The 17,518-nt window shown below is 42.8% G+C and overlaps 1 protein-coding gene across 1 annotated transcript in view; it reads right to left on the bottom strand.

Annotated features, from left to right (window-relative positions):
- IGSF3 (immunoglobulin superfamily member 3) overlaps nucleotides 1–17,518 on the bottom strand; it is a 1,951,941-nt gene that overhangs the window by 1,477,033 nt on the left and 457,390 nt on the right. The gene's annotated exons all lie outside the window — the stretch shown is intronic.

Raw genomic sequence — 17,518 nt, 5'->3', positions numbered from 1 at the left:
TACACAAACTTCAGAACGAACTGGCTCACCACCTAAGCACCATGTTCAATCATAGTCTCATGTCAGGCTTTGTGCCCACTGAATGGTGCACAGTAACAGTTATCTCACTCCACAAAGGGGGGGCCACCACTGATCCTGGGAACTATCGCCCTATTAGTCTGGCGAGCCTGGTCTGCAAGGCCATGGAACATATCATCATGGAACCCAAAAACATTGGTAACCTCCAAACTCTGGACCCCACCCAGTTTGGGTTTGTGAAAGGCAGATCATACCTTCTGAACCTGATCGACTTCTTTGAGACAGTCACCAAAGCCGTAGACGAGGGTAACATGGTTCACACAGCCTATCTTGACCTCGCCAAGGCTTTCAACACCATCCCCCATTCTGGAATTATAGCTAAACTCACTAAACAAGTAGAAATCCCTATGTCACAAGATGGGTTGCCAACTGGCTCACTGACAGAACCCACACCGTAAAAGTTGCAGACTCCAAATCTGACTTCAAACCAGTGACAAGTGGAGTACCACAGAGTTCAGTCCTAGGACCTCTCCAGTTTGGTATCTACTTCTCTAAAGTACAGGCTAACACAGAAGGTCTCTGGCTAACGAAACTCACAAATAACTGTAAACTAGGAGCCATAGTCGAGTCCCCAAATGTTGTGGACATCCTACAGAAGGGCCTCACTGAGACAGATGCCTGGTGTCAGAGGCATGGCCTCAAGCTCAATGACAAAAAAATGCATTGTCATCCCCTTTGGTAAAAACTCTGTACCCATGAACTACCACATAAACGGCAGTCTACTTAATGCCAAATGTGTGATAAGAGACCTTGGGACCCAGGTGGACAGTAGTCTCTCCTTTGATAATCATATCGCCACAGTAGTCAGGAAATCCTTCTATGTGGCACAAATCATCACAAAAGGGTTTGCATCCCGGAAAAAAAAGAGGTCATTGTTCCCCTCTACTCAGCACTCATTAGATCCATTATAGATTACAACACTCCTTTTGAAATGTACCTCACAAAACATCTGCAGCAGCTGGAAAGGCCACAGAAGTACCTCACAAAGAGGATTACTGGCCTCAAACAGATGACCTACACTGACAGTCTCAAAAAACTTCAGCTTTACTCTGTAGTATATCGCCTACTCCGAGGAGATCTCTGCCTAACATATAAAGCCAAGTTAAACCCAGAGCTGTTGTACATGCTACACTTAAGAAATCCCAATCTCTCCGAGCTACATGCTCTAGGGACCTAAACCTTGTGACTACAATAAACAGGGCATGCTGGAGGGATAGATTCCTGTCCCAGAGACTTACTATGCTCTGGAACAAGCTACCCATCCATGCTAAGTAAAGTTCCTCATTAGCACTCTTGAAGAAAAATCTTGATGAGTGGATGGGAAATAGGAAATACACCCCAGGGATCACTTCTGTGGCTCTGCTCGACAGGGGCACAGGAAATTAACTTTCTTGGGTGGCGTAAGCCAGGGAACCTTGTTGGCTAGTCTTACTTAGGCCCTTGGGCCAATAGCCTAGTACCTACCTATGAAAATTAGGTGTTGCACATCAAGACACAAGCAACAGAATGGGGGTTATAGTAAGTCACATGACTACACTGTGCACTTTTACTTCTTTTTCGACCAAGTAACAATAACCTATAACATCACAGCAACCTTACCAAGAAACCAATACAACAGAGTGATAATTCAGAATACACTGGAAAAATGTCATGGAGTGCAGTGGAACAGAATCTCAGATGTTTTAAGGGGCCTTATGCCCATTTCACCAAATACAACCATGACATGGTAGTTGTACACATGTGGGTGAATGACTTGAGCTCCAGAACCCTGAGAGACATGTAGAGTGATATGTCACAGCCCTCCAAGCACATCACAAATGCAGGAAAGATTCTGGTCCTGAGCAAAATCCTTCCTCCTCCAAGAATGAAGCCTAGTTACAATGAAAAGACAACTGGCTTCAACAACTGGCTAAATACTTTGATGTCATTCTAAGGGGATACTGTGTGTGTCATCATGGAATAAGATGCTTGACTCCATAGCACTCAATGAATTAGGGACAAATCCAGAAATAATCTGGGACAAATTAGGGACACTTAAAATATAGAATGTGAATTATATACAGGTTTTGCAGCAAAAGGAAGTCTATAGCTCTAATCGTCATTATTTATAAAGTGTAATCCACACAATTTTCTCCACAAGTCACCAACTTTAGGCAGGATTAAGTGGGACACAGCTAAAATTTGAGTGAAAATTTAGGACGCCCCTGAAAATCAGGAACAGTTGGGAGGTAGGCTCGGCACTCCTACTTGCTTTGCAAAGGTTAACCTGCACATCTCATTCAAAGGCTTCTGCATACTGACAAAACCTTTGCTGCCTCACAGTTCTTTCTTTAGGCAGAGTCCTTCTAATGAACATTTCACTGTAGCTAACCTATCAAAATCTAAACAGAATCACATTAAGGTGCTGTTCAATGTCAGAAGTTTCAACAGATTGCCTGACATTGAGGATCTTCTGTATTTTGAATGTATCCATGTATGTGTAACCACTGAAACCTGGCTTAAATGTCTGGGAAGCCCTCCTTCCATTCCTGCATTTTGTGCCTACCATGCTTTCAGACACAATGGCAAGTGTAGTGGTGTATCCATATTTTTTTAGGGACCACGTCCTCTATAGACAGACTTCTAGTGACCCACAAAATGAATTTAGTGAATGCCAAATCACACTAAGCAGGGCCAGCTATGACTTTGCTGCTTGTTACAGGGCACCTTTCAAGTCCCCTGGAGTACACGAGAGGTTCCTTCTCTTAAACTTCCCATAAATAAGAACTTCATCATTCTATGGCACTTTAACAACCCCTCAATAATCTATAGCAACTATACCTCCAATGCAGGAATATGCTCAGAAGTTTTTGGAACTAACAAAAAGTGCATGGATCAGATTGCTACCATCCTCACTACAGAGCATGACATTCTTGATGTTGTATTTGTGTGTATAGCTTCATATTGCACAAGTCCCCTGGTATCTCCTATCCATTTAAGCCAGATCAAACCAGTAACCTTCTCCTGTAAAATCTCTAAATCCAATGAAAGCAACATATTGGAATTCAAGGATTTCAAATGCACAAATCTCATTAAATTTTACTATAAAGTCTTGAAATTCAGTTATAGCAACCACAACCCAGACATTGCCCCAGCAGACAGGTTCAGAAAGGAGTTCTATACCAGATCTAAATATAAGAGGAAGTTTAAAATTAAACTGACATGGTGGTCCACTGACAATCTACAATAAAAGAAAAAAGCTCATTAAACCATACAACATATCAAAAGAACCACAGGTCAAGGAGAATATTAGAAATTTACTAAAACATTTGAAAAAAAGAAGTCAATGAATGTATTTCTATATGTATTTAATATGTAAAATTTCTATTTTCTGTTGGAGCTTTTTTCCTCGGGCCTCCACTGAAAATAGGCATTTGTAGCCCAGTCGGACAAACCTGGTCAACAAATATAAAATAAATAAATGTACTTATTATAACGTTCCATCTGTGTTGTCTTTTTTCATTTTTCCTCGACTTGTGGGTTTCGGATCCGACCTCAGATCCAACTTGGCCACTTACAAAAGCTTAGGCACCGAAGCTCGAACTCCTCCCCTACCCATACTTCACTCCCCCAGTTACTTCAGATCGAGTGTGCTCCTGCAACATTTATCAATATTATCATAAATGCAATGTACATCAATACTGACAGTTACCAATGAAGAAAAACAGAAAGCATAGGAGCTCAACAAGGAACAGAGGTTCCTAAAAATATATCTGTCAGATCATCCACAAAAGGGACAGGGGGAAAGGAGGAAGGGAAGGTCAAGGAAGCATGACAAAAAGACAACACAGATGGAACTTTATGCTAAGTATATAACTTCTTTATCTGATGTCATTTCCATTCTTTCTTGACCTGTGAGGAAAGAGTCCTCAGCTACAACCTTGGTGGCCTTCATGGAAGGATATCCCGGAGCACTGCAGAACCAAAAACAGCTCTACTTATGGACACTACATCCAGTTTGTAGTGAGAAATGAAGGTGTGGGAATTAGACCATGAGGCAGCTGAACAATCATCAACTGAAACTTTGGCCCAAGAGTATAGCTTTGACTCAGTGAGGTAGAGGGACACCTTTGGATTCATAAACAAATGAAATGCAATCCTTTAACCATTTAACTAAGGTGGTCTTGGCAACTAGTTTACTCTTTTTTGCATCCAAAAAGGATATGAAAAGGTGGTCAAATTTCCTGAAAGTTTTAATTATGTCTAGGTAAAAATGCAACTGTCTGTGAACATCCAGCAGACGGAGAGTATATTCTCCCTGGTTTTGGAAGTAAGGAAAAATAACGGTAAGTTAATGGATTGGTTTATATTGTTCTCGGTCACCACTTTGGGAAGAAAGGATGGACTAGTATGTAATGTTACTCTGTTCTTGTGAACAATTAAGTAAGGGTATTTAGATGACAAAGCCTGTAACTCAGATACTCTTGCAGAAGTGATGGTCACCAGAAAACCAGTCTCCCATTATAAGAACTTCATGTCTGCTTTGGCAGAGGGTTCAAAGAGAGGCAGGACTAGAGCCTATAAAATCATAGTTAGATCCCAAGGAGGTGTTGGATCCTTAACAGGAAGATGAAGAAGGAAAGTCCCTTTAAGAAAAGCCTTGCATAATTCTGATGAGGCCAAAGATGATGCATTTTCTCAGATATGAAAATTCGAAACGGCTACTAATTGCACTTCAACAGTGGAATGACTAGACCCCTCACAGAAAATATGAGCAAGAAACTCTAGGACTGCTGGAACAGGAGCAATAAAAGGATCTAATTTCACCACTCAGCACAAACAGAAAATCTTTTCCATTTGCTCTTACAAGTCCTTCTAGTCAAAGATGTGAGAGGAGATCAGAATTTTTCGGACTGGAGATGAAAGCCTAGTGGATCTAGCCATCACTGGAATTGGAGAAACCATGCAGTTAGTTTCCAACCTGGGAGATCAGGATGAATCTGCCGTTATGGATGGGATAGTAGATCTGGACAAGGTTTGAGCATCCATGGAGGGCAAATCAGATGAGACCAAAGGAAGATGAACCAGATTTGTTGAGGCCAGTAGGAGGCAATGAGGATCACTTTGCTCTTTAACCTGGAAGTTTTCTGAAGGAACTAGAGGATTAAGGGGAGAGGAGGAAAGGCATAAAGCAATCCTGGAAGCCAAGCATGGACCAGAGCATCCCTGGGTGGCAGTCTCTGAGGGGCAATCAAGGCAAAGAACCTGCTGCACTTCCTGTTGTGGGAAGAAGTGAAGAGATCGCAACAAGGTTGACCCCATTTATGGAAGATCATGTTCGCCACTGACTGATTCAGAGACCATTTGCGAAGCATCAATGATGCTCTGTTGAGCCTGTCCACTAAAAAGTTGTGCTATCCTGGAATGTGCTTTGCAATTTAAAAAACAGTTGGTAGAGATCACCCACTGCCACACTCTCACTGCTTCTCAACACAGGGGGTAGGGTACGGTCTTCCCTTGTTTGTTGATGTACCAAACTATGGACATATTGTCCATTTGTATAGCAATACTCCCTGGAGGAAGGAAGCTGTGAAATACCTGCAGCACTGAAAGGACCGGTCTCATCTCCAAGACACTGATATGCAGTTTGGTCTCCTGTGATGTCCATGTGCCTTAAACCATCTGACCCAGGAAATGCCCCCCCCACCCCACCTGGGAGGCATCCATGGTCAACATGGCATTTGGGGAGGAAGAACAAAGGGGCATCTTTAAAGAACCTCTGGGGAGTGAAGCCACCAGAGGAGAGAATCCTTGCAGACTCATGTTAGTGTGATGGGACAGATGAGGGGCTGCTGAAGAGACCACTGGACTGTTAAGGTTCACTGCAGAATTCTCATGTGTAGGCGAGGTGTTGACAACAAAGTTATGGTGGCAGCCATGGTGCCCAGGGCCCGGAGTACTAATTTGGCTGGAGGAACTGGAATTACCAAAATCCATCTGACTTTAGGTTTGAAATCCTGTCTGGAGTAAGGAAGGCCAAGGTCTTGGTCATATCTATGCTCCGAGCTGGATGAACCTGGGACGTTTGTTATCTTGATTGTTATGCTCAAGGTAGGAGATAGTTATAACAAGTAGTCCCTGGCCTGGATGAGTATTTGCCTGTTTGGAGTGGTTAGGAGCCAGTCGTCTAGGTACAGAAAACATGGAATACTTGTAAGTCTGCAATGAGCTGCAACTACAGTCATGGATTTGGTGAACACCCGGGGCTGTGGTGAGACCAAAAGGAAGCAATCTGAACTGATAAATGACTGGCTCCCAGCCTGAAGCGTAGGTACCTTCTGGAGCACCTGTCCATCTTGATGTGGTAGCATGCATCCTTCAAGTCCACTGAGCACATCCAGTCATCCATTTTCAAAAGAGGTAGAATGGACTGGATCATGACTATCCTGAACTTTGTAATTTTCACCAACTTGTTCACAGATGTCAGATCCAAGATGGGCCTGAAGTCCCCTCTCTCTTTTGGTACTAAAAAAAATTTCAAGTAAATGCCTGATCTGATGGGACCTTCTGAATGACTCTTCTAATGCAACTTTGAGATTTCCAACTCTGCTGCCTCTCTCTCTGACTGGGTGGAATGTCCACAAGAGGTGTCTTTGGTTTGGGGGATTTTGAAAAGGGAAGTATCATTGGGATACAATCCTTGGCACCCACCAATTGTTTGTAATGGCTAGCCAGGCAACAGGGTGCAAGGATAAGCATGCTCCCTGACTTCCTCCAGAGAAAGGCAACCACTCAGGATTGCTGAAAGGGTCTGTCCGAGAAACAGACCTGAGACCCTTGATTTCTGCTGACCCCCTTTGCCACCTGGGAGGCTTCTACCACTGTAAACTTTTCCCCATCTGCCTCTGGGGGAGAATTCACCCTGTGACTCCTGAAAAGTACCCTGAGATTTTTTTTTGAACCACAACCCCCCTCCTTCACTGATTCCTGAAAAAGGATGCCGGGGGGGGGGGTAGAAAAATGGATTCTGATGGCAGACAGTGTCTTTCCATCCTTCTCACTACAGGAGAGTGCATCTCTAACAGTAGACCCAAATAAAAATGATCTGTCAAAAGGGGCACTGATGTAGGACACCTTAAAAGGTTCCATGAAGTCACACAACTGCATCCAGGCATGACGCTTAATGGCAATACCAGAACTGGAGGGGCCTAGAGGTACCCTCTGCTGCATAGAAGATTAACTTCATGGATGCATTAGCTACTGACTGTAGAGTGGCCAATCTGGAGAAGAAGGATTTCCTGTCCTCATCAGACATGGACTCTGGGATCGAGCTAGAGAGTTCTTTGATTAAATCCCTCTGTAGCCTAGTAAAATGGGGAAAGGTAGGTTAAGGATGGAGAGTGAAGGCAGACTAGGTGTAAACTCTCATGCCGAATCTGCCCAGAGCCCTAGACTCCTTGTTAGAGGAATGGACCAAGGAGCTTTCCTGGACCAGCTCCTTCTTAGTGGCTGCTCAAACAACCATGGCATCTACTGGGACTCCCTTAGCCTAATGAGGTCCGGTCAGGGGCAACGCTGAAGATTTTGTCAGCACACTTAGATATAGGTTCTACCATGTCCGGATCCTTCCAAGCCCTACCCTATACCAGATTCACAAAAGCATCAGTGGTGGGAAACACCCAAGATGTAGACGGGTCAGAACTGAAAGCCTCCAAGAACACAGATTCATCCAGGGTTGGTTTTGGGAAGGCCATCCACCTCTTTGGTGCAGGACTTCCAAGATGTCTTCAAGAGAGACATCCTAAGCTGGAGATCTGGGGACCCTTCCCCTTCCACAAAATTGGTGTCATCAATGACATCCTCTAGGGAATCCAGATGCCTTCTTTTGCACCTTCTCTTTCAGGGAATCTCCTCAGTGGGGTGTTCTTGGGAGATGTTGGAAGAGATCTGGGGTTCCAAAGGTGGAAGTACTTTTGGCTTTGCTGAGTCAGCTGTCCTGATGGGGGCAGTGGTGAGGTATTAGATACAATCTCCAAAGGGGTCAGAAGTGGATCTGAAAGCTTAGGAGCCAATGATCTCCTGGGCATGGAGAGGGCCCTCTCCACCACCTTGAAAGCAGAATGGGCCAGAGAAGGCAAAGATCATCCTCCTGTGACAAAGGATGCCAAATCCCCCCCAGCCCTCCTCTCCAAAAGGGAATCCGGGGCTGAGCTGTACAACGATGATGCTCCGAGAGGAAGCGGTGGCTCCGAAAACTTCGGCGTCGAGGTCAACCCATCGGAGCCGACATTGAGGTTTCAGATCCAAGACCCGCTCTACTCTGACATAGTTAGAACCAACTCAGTCAGGGTAAGTGCTGGGGTCAAAGTGCTAGTATTGGCTCTGACACATCAGCTCTTGAGGCATTGTGATCCAAGGGCTCCGAAGCAGCAGGTCAGATCAGAGAAGGAGCTAGGAGTCTAAAGGGTGACTGCCTGTCCAATGTCCTGGTAAGGGACTGGGCTAGTAAGACCCCCATCTGGATCTGCATCAGAAGGAACTGTCTCTTCAATCTGACCACCTCTGATTCTGAAAGACTGTGAGTAGACCTGACAGAAGATGCTCTGAAGGGTGGCCTGGACGTGATAACTGCAGACCTCTCAATACAAGAGCCTGCAGGAGGAGGGAGCTCCAAAGTCAAAGCAGCTCATGGCTGAGGAGATGAAAGTATGGATTTATTCAGATCCAAAGCTCTGGGATCCAATGCCTTAGGAGCCTTGGCTGGATGCTCATCTGAAGATGAGGAAGCAGACTTCCCCAGGGAACATTTCCTGTGCTCCCTGTCTTCACTGTGCTTTTTGGGAGGGGGCTTGAGCCCCTGAAGAAGATGAGGGACCTGCCAATGGAGGTAAAAGGCCCTTTAGAATAAGCTTGTTCCTTCTGTTGGCCAGTGCACTTTGATGTAACCCTTCACAGAGGGACAGGAGGCATCAAGGTGAGCAGGGCTGAGACAATATAGGCATTCCCTGTGGGCATCAGATAAGGCAATCTTGTGCCCATAGGAAGTGCATTTCTTGAAACCTAAAGGTTTCTTAGACATAATCAAAAACTAATTTAGGCTTGCATCTGTAGCCAAGGAGAATCACAAATCCTTCTTCATTCATGTAAAGAAACCAAGAAGCAACACCCAACACTGCACCAAGCTTATACAAAATGGTACCACCTACTTGGATCCAGTGGAAATTAACAGCATACTTACAAGCAAATTCAATGTAAATTTTACTCTAGAGCTGACTATCCAAAGCCTTCCAATCCCTTAATCTCTCAGCCTCCCCCATCATTTCTAAACAAATACTGAAAGTGCTGACCAAGACAAAAAACACTTCCTCCATGGGGACCTGATAAAATACTGGGCTGTTTAATAAACAATATTAAACATGCCCTGTGGAGCCACTCCATTAACTGTTTAACCTGAGCCTAGAAACAGGCTCTGTCCCACTGGTATGGAAAGCATAAGAGGTGATTCTACTTCATAAGGGTGGCCCCACCACCGACTTTGGGAACTACAGGCCCATCGGCCCAATGTGTCTCAATTGCAAGGTCATGGAACATACTATAACTCACTTGATAAACGTTGACATTAAATATCTCATCAGGCTTTTTAAAGGGTAGATCTGGTCAAGTCATTTGAAACCATTCCACATGTTATCACAATTACTAAACTAAATGCATTACAAATAGATCCTGCTCTCGATTGCTACAAAAGCACCACACTTGTCAGTGTTTGCTCTTATTTTAGCAAAGCTGCACAGAGTTTGGTGACCAGCTACTGTTCTGCTGTATTCATCTGATCAATCCAAGGCATCTGATGATCTCTGCAAAACTTAAGTAGAAGTTTTCACTGTATATTGCACTTCTGAACTGTATTTTTATCATATCACTGCTTATTTGAACTTTTTTTCCCTAAAATTGTTGCACATTGTTTGCTGTAGCAGGTCCCTAACAGATTACTGAAGTTTCAAAACTTTGAAAGTCATATGGTTGGGACCATATGATTGAAGTTTTGAAACTTCAACCATTTTGAATGGCAATAGCGGTACAACATGGAATGGGAAATTTACCCTCTTCAATGTAGCGTGATCTTGGAGATGGTATATTTAATTAGGGGGTTGTGGGGGTGCAGGGGGGCTTTTTTTAATGTCTGAAGTTTCAAAACTTCGATCATATGGTCTTGGCCATATGATAATCTGGCATAGATCCACTATAGCACAGACTAGAGTCAGACCTGCTGAATCTAGTTCTGTTTGTACAACTTGACCAGGCCATCTTTTGTTGGATAGGATTCTCCTGCACCCTAGTGGCAGGAGTGTGCAGTTAGAAACCATATGATTGAAGGTTGCTGGAACATGGCAAAGTTTTGAGCTTTTTTATTGGTTAATTTGTTTAAATCAGTTTGCTCCCATTTGCTATGCAAGTACCAAGTTTGCACTGGTTTGCGCATCACACACTGCCAAGTAGCAGTGGGCACCACTGGTGGTTACAGACACAAGCACTTCTGCATGCAAATTTTCCTTTCGTGTTCTGCTGGTGCTCCATCGGTGAGTTCTCACGAGTGTCCTCCACTGACAGGTGATATCTTCAGCGAACCTCGTGAGGTGCCAACACATATCCTACCCACTAGACCTTCATATTTTTTGTCCACTTCTCATGTCTTCTACTTTTCCTGGTACTTCCTATCCTCTCACTTTTTTCTGACCACATCAACTTACCAAGCATTATGGACGGACAGTTTCCCACAGTTTCCCCAGCCAGCCTGGTCAACATAGGAATCCTGAGGCAATGTAGCAATTGCTTCAAGTACACTGACAACCCACTTTTTCAAGTCCACACAAATTCATTATGTGAGAGATGCATCTATACCAAGAATCTAGAATTCAGGCTCTCTCGCTCACCAGTCAATCTGATACTAAGCAAGTTGTCACCATGCACACCTCACCTCCTGCACCTACCAAACCAACACATAAATCTACATATGCGCAGGTCCTTACCAGAAGCTTACCTAAACATCAGAGACCTCACAAACACAAAGACAAGTATGATTCACATAATACATCCTCTGCAGAACACAGTACACAATATATCACACACCAGTCAAGACCCTAAGGCATAACACAAAAACAAACTTCTTAGTCATAAGCCACTCAATTGCGAGACACACAAATGTCCCTCTCACCAGACTGGATAAGGAAAAAGTCACTGCCAGCTGTCAGTCAGGCGCCAGGATCCACCACATCACACACACACTCAAGTCTAAACAATAGGCACTATTATGACTCTGTCACAGTCCACATTGGTGTGAATGACTTCAGATGCACCTCACTGTGCTATGTGAAGACAGACATGACTGAGCTCTCTGATTATGTGTCTCAGGCAGGTATGTCCCTAGCATTAAGCAGCATTTTAACTTCGCCTAGGATGATACCTCAATACAAACAAAAAATGTTTGACTTCAACAATTGGCTTAGTTTCTGGTGTCATTCAAAGGGGTTGATTTATCTATCAGCATGGGAGGACATTTAAGGCTTTGCTAGAGATTGTCTTCATCTGTCACCCCTGGGATTTCGGTTACTAGCTAAGGCTCTTGCTACCCACATAATGCCTTTTTAAGCAATGTCACAAGAACAAAATTCCTGATGTAAAAATACCCTCTAAAAACAACTTCAAGGTTATGCTGCTAAATGCTAGAAGTCTAAACAGAAACTGCACTCACTGAAAGCAGTCCTCACCTTGGACGATGTTGACATTTGTGCAGTCACTGAGACCTGGTTTAAGACAGCAGAGAGCACCCCAGCTATACCAGGTTACATTTCCTTCCACACGTTCAGACCACAGACTGAAGGTGTAAGAACTATAGGAAGTGGTGTATCAATATTCATTAACCAATCTAGAGGTGTATTTATCTTTAAAGAGCATGATTCCCATGAATTACTTCAGGTGCAATTGACTATAGGTAACACAGGTCTTCAGGTCATTGCCAGCTGTAGGACCCCCTCCAAGAATCAGGACATCCACTTGGCCTACTTGGATCTACTTGAGTCAATCAAGATGCAACCAAACATCCTGGTTTTGGGTGACTAATTACCCATCCACTGACTGGGTAAAATTATGTGTGTTCTAACTCACTTCCCCAAAGGTTCCTGGACTAGCTGGATGACACACCCACAAGGAGCTCAAACATCCTGGACCTCATGCTCACCAACATGGGGGACTGCTGCAACACCCCTAGTGTGTGGCCATCCCTGATGGGATATGACCACAAATCAGTCTCACTAGAAGTAACTCTGACACAAAAAACCCTTAGCAACAACTAGATTAAAGAAAATTCACCAAGGCCAATTACAACTGCTTATATGACAGAATAAACAGCTTCATAGCCCCTCCCCCCACTGATGGAACATACACCTATGCTGAGTTATACACCAATGCTTCATACAAGCACCTGTACAATTGTACTGACTCTGCTGTACCTTATAGAACCAAAGTAAAATCTTCAAGGAAAAACACACCTGCCTGGTAGACAACTACCATTAATAAGCTATACAACAGAAGACACTGCTGTCTAAGAGAAGGAAGGAAAGGTCTCAAAACTGGAAACACCCCCTCCTCAACTTAAACAAGCAAATAAGACTTTTAGTGAAGTCCTCCAAAGCTAACCATGAATCCAAATTAGCTTCCCTAACTAAGGTTAACCACAAGGCATTCTTTAGTTACATCCGTAACCTCAAAGTTAAAGCCCAAATCTGCACTGAACTTGTAGTTAATGGTACTACATATACAGAACCTGTGGAGACAGCAAACCTGCTGGCTGACAGGTTCCATGAAAACTTACTTTCCTGTCCCTGCCACATATACCTCAAAGCATCCCTAACACCTTACCCCACCTAGTATCTCCATGTAGCAGGTTTTAAACACCCTCTCCAAGGCCAAAACAACAGCCTCTACATGACTAGACATCATGGTCTGTGTTCTACATGGGTTAAAACAGGAATTAGCATCACCATTGGACATACTTTTCAATCACAGCCTAAGCACTGGCTTCATGAAAGTGGAATGGAAAACAGCTACTGTCATCCCTGTTCACAAAAAGGGTGCATCCACAGACACCGGGAACCATAGACCCATTAGCCTGAGCAGCCCCATCTGCAAGGCCATGGAACGAATCATCATGGACCTCATTAACAAAGATACAGAAAATCTCGACATGCTCAACTCCACCCAGTTTGGCTTTGTCAAGGGGAGATCATGCCTGTTAAAGTTGGAGGACATCTTCAAGACAGTCACCAAAGCCCTACATGAGAGCAAATCTCAACTTTGATCACCTTGTCTCCACAGTGGTATGAAGGGCATTTTATATTGCTCATCTCATAAGTAAGGGCATTTCCTCCAGAAAGAAAGAGGTTATATCCCCCCTGTACTCTTCCCTCATCAGGCCAATAATAAAAGTACAATGCTCCTTTTGGTATGTTCCTTTCCAAACACCTGCAGCAGTTTGGAGACCACAAAGATTCCTTATAAAGAAAATATAGGGTCTTCAAGATTTGTCTTATGCAGACAGACTGAAATCATTGTCATTTTACTCTGTGTCATACAGATTGCTCAGAGGCGACCTGTGTCTTGCATAAACAGCAATCTCTAACACAGCTTTAATGGAAATCCTGCATATTCGCAAGTCAAATGGCACACAGGTCACTCACTCAAAGGACCTTAACCTGGTATGTGACATCAATTTTTGGACAGACAGATTTCTTTCACAGAGGTTGCCCCACCTTTGGAAAAAGCTTCCTACTCTATGTCCTATATAGTGTGATCCAAAATGATTTTATGTGACAAAGGCATTTGATTTTTCAGCAAGATCACCACATTCTGAATCCTTCCCTTTGCAGTCCACATTTTCAGCTTGGTGGCCAATGTTTTGACACAGGATTTTTCTAATATATTACAAATTTCTTAAAATGGAAGGTAAAATAGAACTTGGAAGTCTTAAATTGAAGAGAGTTGTAGTCTAGTGTGAACACAAAAATGATTCATCCCTGCAGATAGATTTGCTCGAGTCATTTAATTGTACTTTCCTAATGAAGCTGGCCTTGCACAATGATTACAGTTTCAGACTATGGTGCAGCAATACAACAGGCTTGGACATATTTGGATCCAGTCTTGATCTCATTTTATTTACTAGAGCTAGACTACTGCCTAGCTATGTTTCTGAAAATTATTTATCCTTAAAAGAAGCACCAAGTACATAAAATACACTTCACAAATATTCAACATTAATTAGATATACTTCTGTTAGGAATTTGACAAGGCTTGGAAGTCTGTGATGCTGTATGTGTGTACCCCCCACAGGGTGGTTCTCACACAGATGGGGACGTGCCGTGGCCGTTTACAGTTTTCCTCACTGTAATGCAATCTTGGAGTTGGTAAATTTAATTTGCAAGGGGTGTGGGGGATGCAGCCCCCATGCAAAAATGTAAAAAAGAAAATACATTGTGGTCCAGGACTGTTGGGCGTGATCTAGACAAGTCTTGCTACTGCACACCCAGTAGGGTACACATGTACAGCATAACCTGGAAGTCTCTTTTGCTATTTCGCTTCCAATTTGGCACAACTGACAAACAAAATAACCTGGAAGTCTCTTTTGCTATTTCGCTTCCAATTTGGCACAACTGACAAACAAAATAACCTGGAAGTCTCTTTTGCTATTTCGCTTCCAATTTGGCACAACTGACAAACAATTTTAAAGGAACCATAATGGTAATATTATTTGGAGATATCTACATTACTAAACTATAGTCAGACCAGCATTTCATGCACAAATGTTTAGTGAAAATCTTATGCCCATAAACCAAGTAATTTTCAGGACTATTACACAATGTCCCTAGGTCCAAAATATCCCATTTCTCAACATATATTTATTTTCAGTTCTTAACAGTGACAGCCCACATGCATCGACTTTAATAATGGTTTCATATCCAGGGGCTTTCCCTATATTTACTTGGTTCCTTTTTCTGTTTTAAATTTGTTTTGATCAGGTGACTTTGGAATAAGGCCAGCCTCATAATGGTGGTGGAAAGCTCAAATCTATGACTGTAGTATTCAAACTTCAGTTAGCAGCCTTGGTGGTAGAGGCTCAGACATTGGAGGAAGGATCATCTACTGAACAGCCAGCACTCCTTAACATCCTGGGAGTCTGCAATACCGGACATCCACTACTGGGTCTGTAGTAGGACGACAGTTATTGCTGGAGACTACTAACTGCCTTCCACAACAGTGGTGAGCATGCACTACACACACAACATCACCAGACAACATATTTCAAATGTGGTCGATTGTGTGGAAGGAAAAAATATGACAAAAAGCAGCTTTCCCCAACACCTCTTACATATACTCCTTATAAGACGAATCAATAGGCATTTTGTCAAATGATGATTATAAAAATGTTATACCAAAGTTTTACTTTGAGGGAGGGGATAACTTTTTGCTATTATGTTTATGTGCCCAAGATTTGAAGACTTAAAGTCTCAGATTTGCTGACACGATAAGTTATGAATTTTCGCAAATGTTACTATCAAGTAGGGGACCTCACAAAAGTACTGCTGCTTGGGTCAGTGGCATAGATGGATAGCACCATAACTGCGACCCAGGAGACTGATTTTGATTAGTGGCCCCTGCACTGGAACAGCTAGACAGGGAGGGGGGAGGAGTGAAGGGGCATGGTCATCTGTTTCTCTCAGGGAGGAAGGGGTTGCACAAGGGGTATGCACATTCAGGGACACACAGAGATGTGAAGTTCCCAGTAGAAAATAAAGAAACCACTACAGAGTGAATTGGGGGATGGATGGGGCTGCTTAGAAGGTCCATCCTTTCAGAAAGTAAGGATGCATTCTGCAGTCATCACACAGCATGTCCCCGCCTCAGAATTCCACTGGGTACACGAGTAAGTCAGCTGAAATAGCTCAAACCACCCCTGATGGCTGCCTAAATGATTTCTCCCAGTCAACCCTCATCATGGCGACGAGGAATAAATGGGCCAATTGGCCAGGAGGGATCTGATGATCAACAGATAGCAGGGTCAATAAAAATACTTCTGTTAACCAACACATTCTTAAAAACATTCATAACATTTTACTTATGGGTCATTTTAAAAATAACAGGTAGAACACATGCATAATACCAGACAAAAGATGAAGATGTTATCTGAAATCTGCTCATTAAAATGCTGCTGATATACTTGACAACTATTACGTGTAGCTTTACCTGTGGAAAGTGGTGCATGCCAATAGCCAATGTGCTTTACATTCATTATATGTACTTACAGCAGTTCTAGTATATTGTTTAAAAGTGGTGAACTAAAAACATTAAGCAAAATGCTATTTAACTGCCTTTAAACTGTTTAACCAGTTATAAAGCAAGTAGTATTAATGTGTTGAAATTAGGTCTAGATGACCTTTAAGGGACCTATAACATGTTATAGTAACAGTTGTATGAATTCTGTGTACATACTGCATTCTCCACAAAACAAAACAATTACCTTTGTGTTGATTACATCTTAATACGTAGTATAAATTAGATTTGTGTCTGAACTATTTTATACCCATTACTGTTGTATCCAAGATTGCATTCTGATTTGGAACAAACACTACTCATACTTAAGCAAAAATACATGGCCTTTTGCAGACTGCACAACAAGGCATAAACTTAAATAAATCCAAGGTTGTCCATCAGCCAAATAAAACAAATGCCCTTACTGAACAGTGTAGTTCTCTGGGAACACTTCAGATGAATGTAAACAGTTTTGAATAACTTGTTCTCCAACAACATTCTTGAAACAGAGCTATTAAAACAATCGCCAAATCAAGGATGAGAACAATTTGTGCAGTGATAAAGCACATGTACCCCTGTAGAAAAGCAAGCTTTGTAATTATGCAGTTAAGCTTAAGAGATTGTGCTCATTTCAAAGGAAAATGCAGAATTATTTAATCATCATAGCATCTACAGCAACCATTAGTAGATGAAGCACAGTGCAATGCTGACACTGGTTTATTTATACATTGGCTGATTTTCTATAGCAAGTTCTAGCTGCTGAGACTGAAAATAAAAACTGGCAACAAAACCCTAACATGATCTCTCTGCACCACCTCAACATCAATTTCCCCCTGTAGTGGCCTATATTTTGAGGAAATGATCCAACCCCACATCTCACCCTTTGTGTCAGTATCTCAACTCACTCCTAGATTTTTATCCGGTGCTGACCTGCAAAGGTAATCCAAGCAATGCTATGACTAACATGTATCAGCTTGTTAAGGTGTCAGCAATTCTGATGACAACTGCTGTAAGACACCCAGGCTACAGTGTCACGGGCAAGTACAGCACCACGTGGCCTACACTGCTATGCATACTAACCCTCCAGAACTAGGCTTTCATG

The sequence above is a fragment of the Protopterus annectens genome, chromosome 5.part0, assembly GCF_019279795.1.
Source record: "Protopterus annectens isolate FY-2018-M chromosome 5.part0, PAN1.0, whole genome shotgun sequence".
NCBI classification, from domain to species: domain Eukaryota; kingdom Metazoa; phylum Chordata; order Ceratodontiformes; family Protopteridae; genus Protopterus; species Protopterus annectens.
This window is presented reverse-complemented; position numbering and strand designations above follow the sequence as displayed.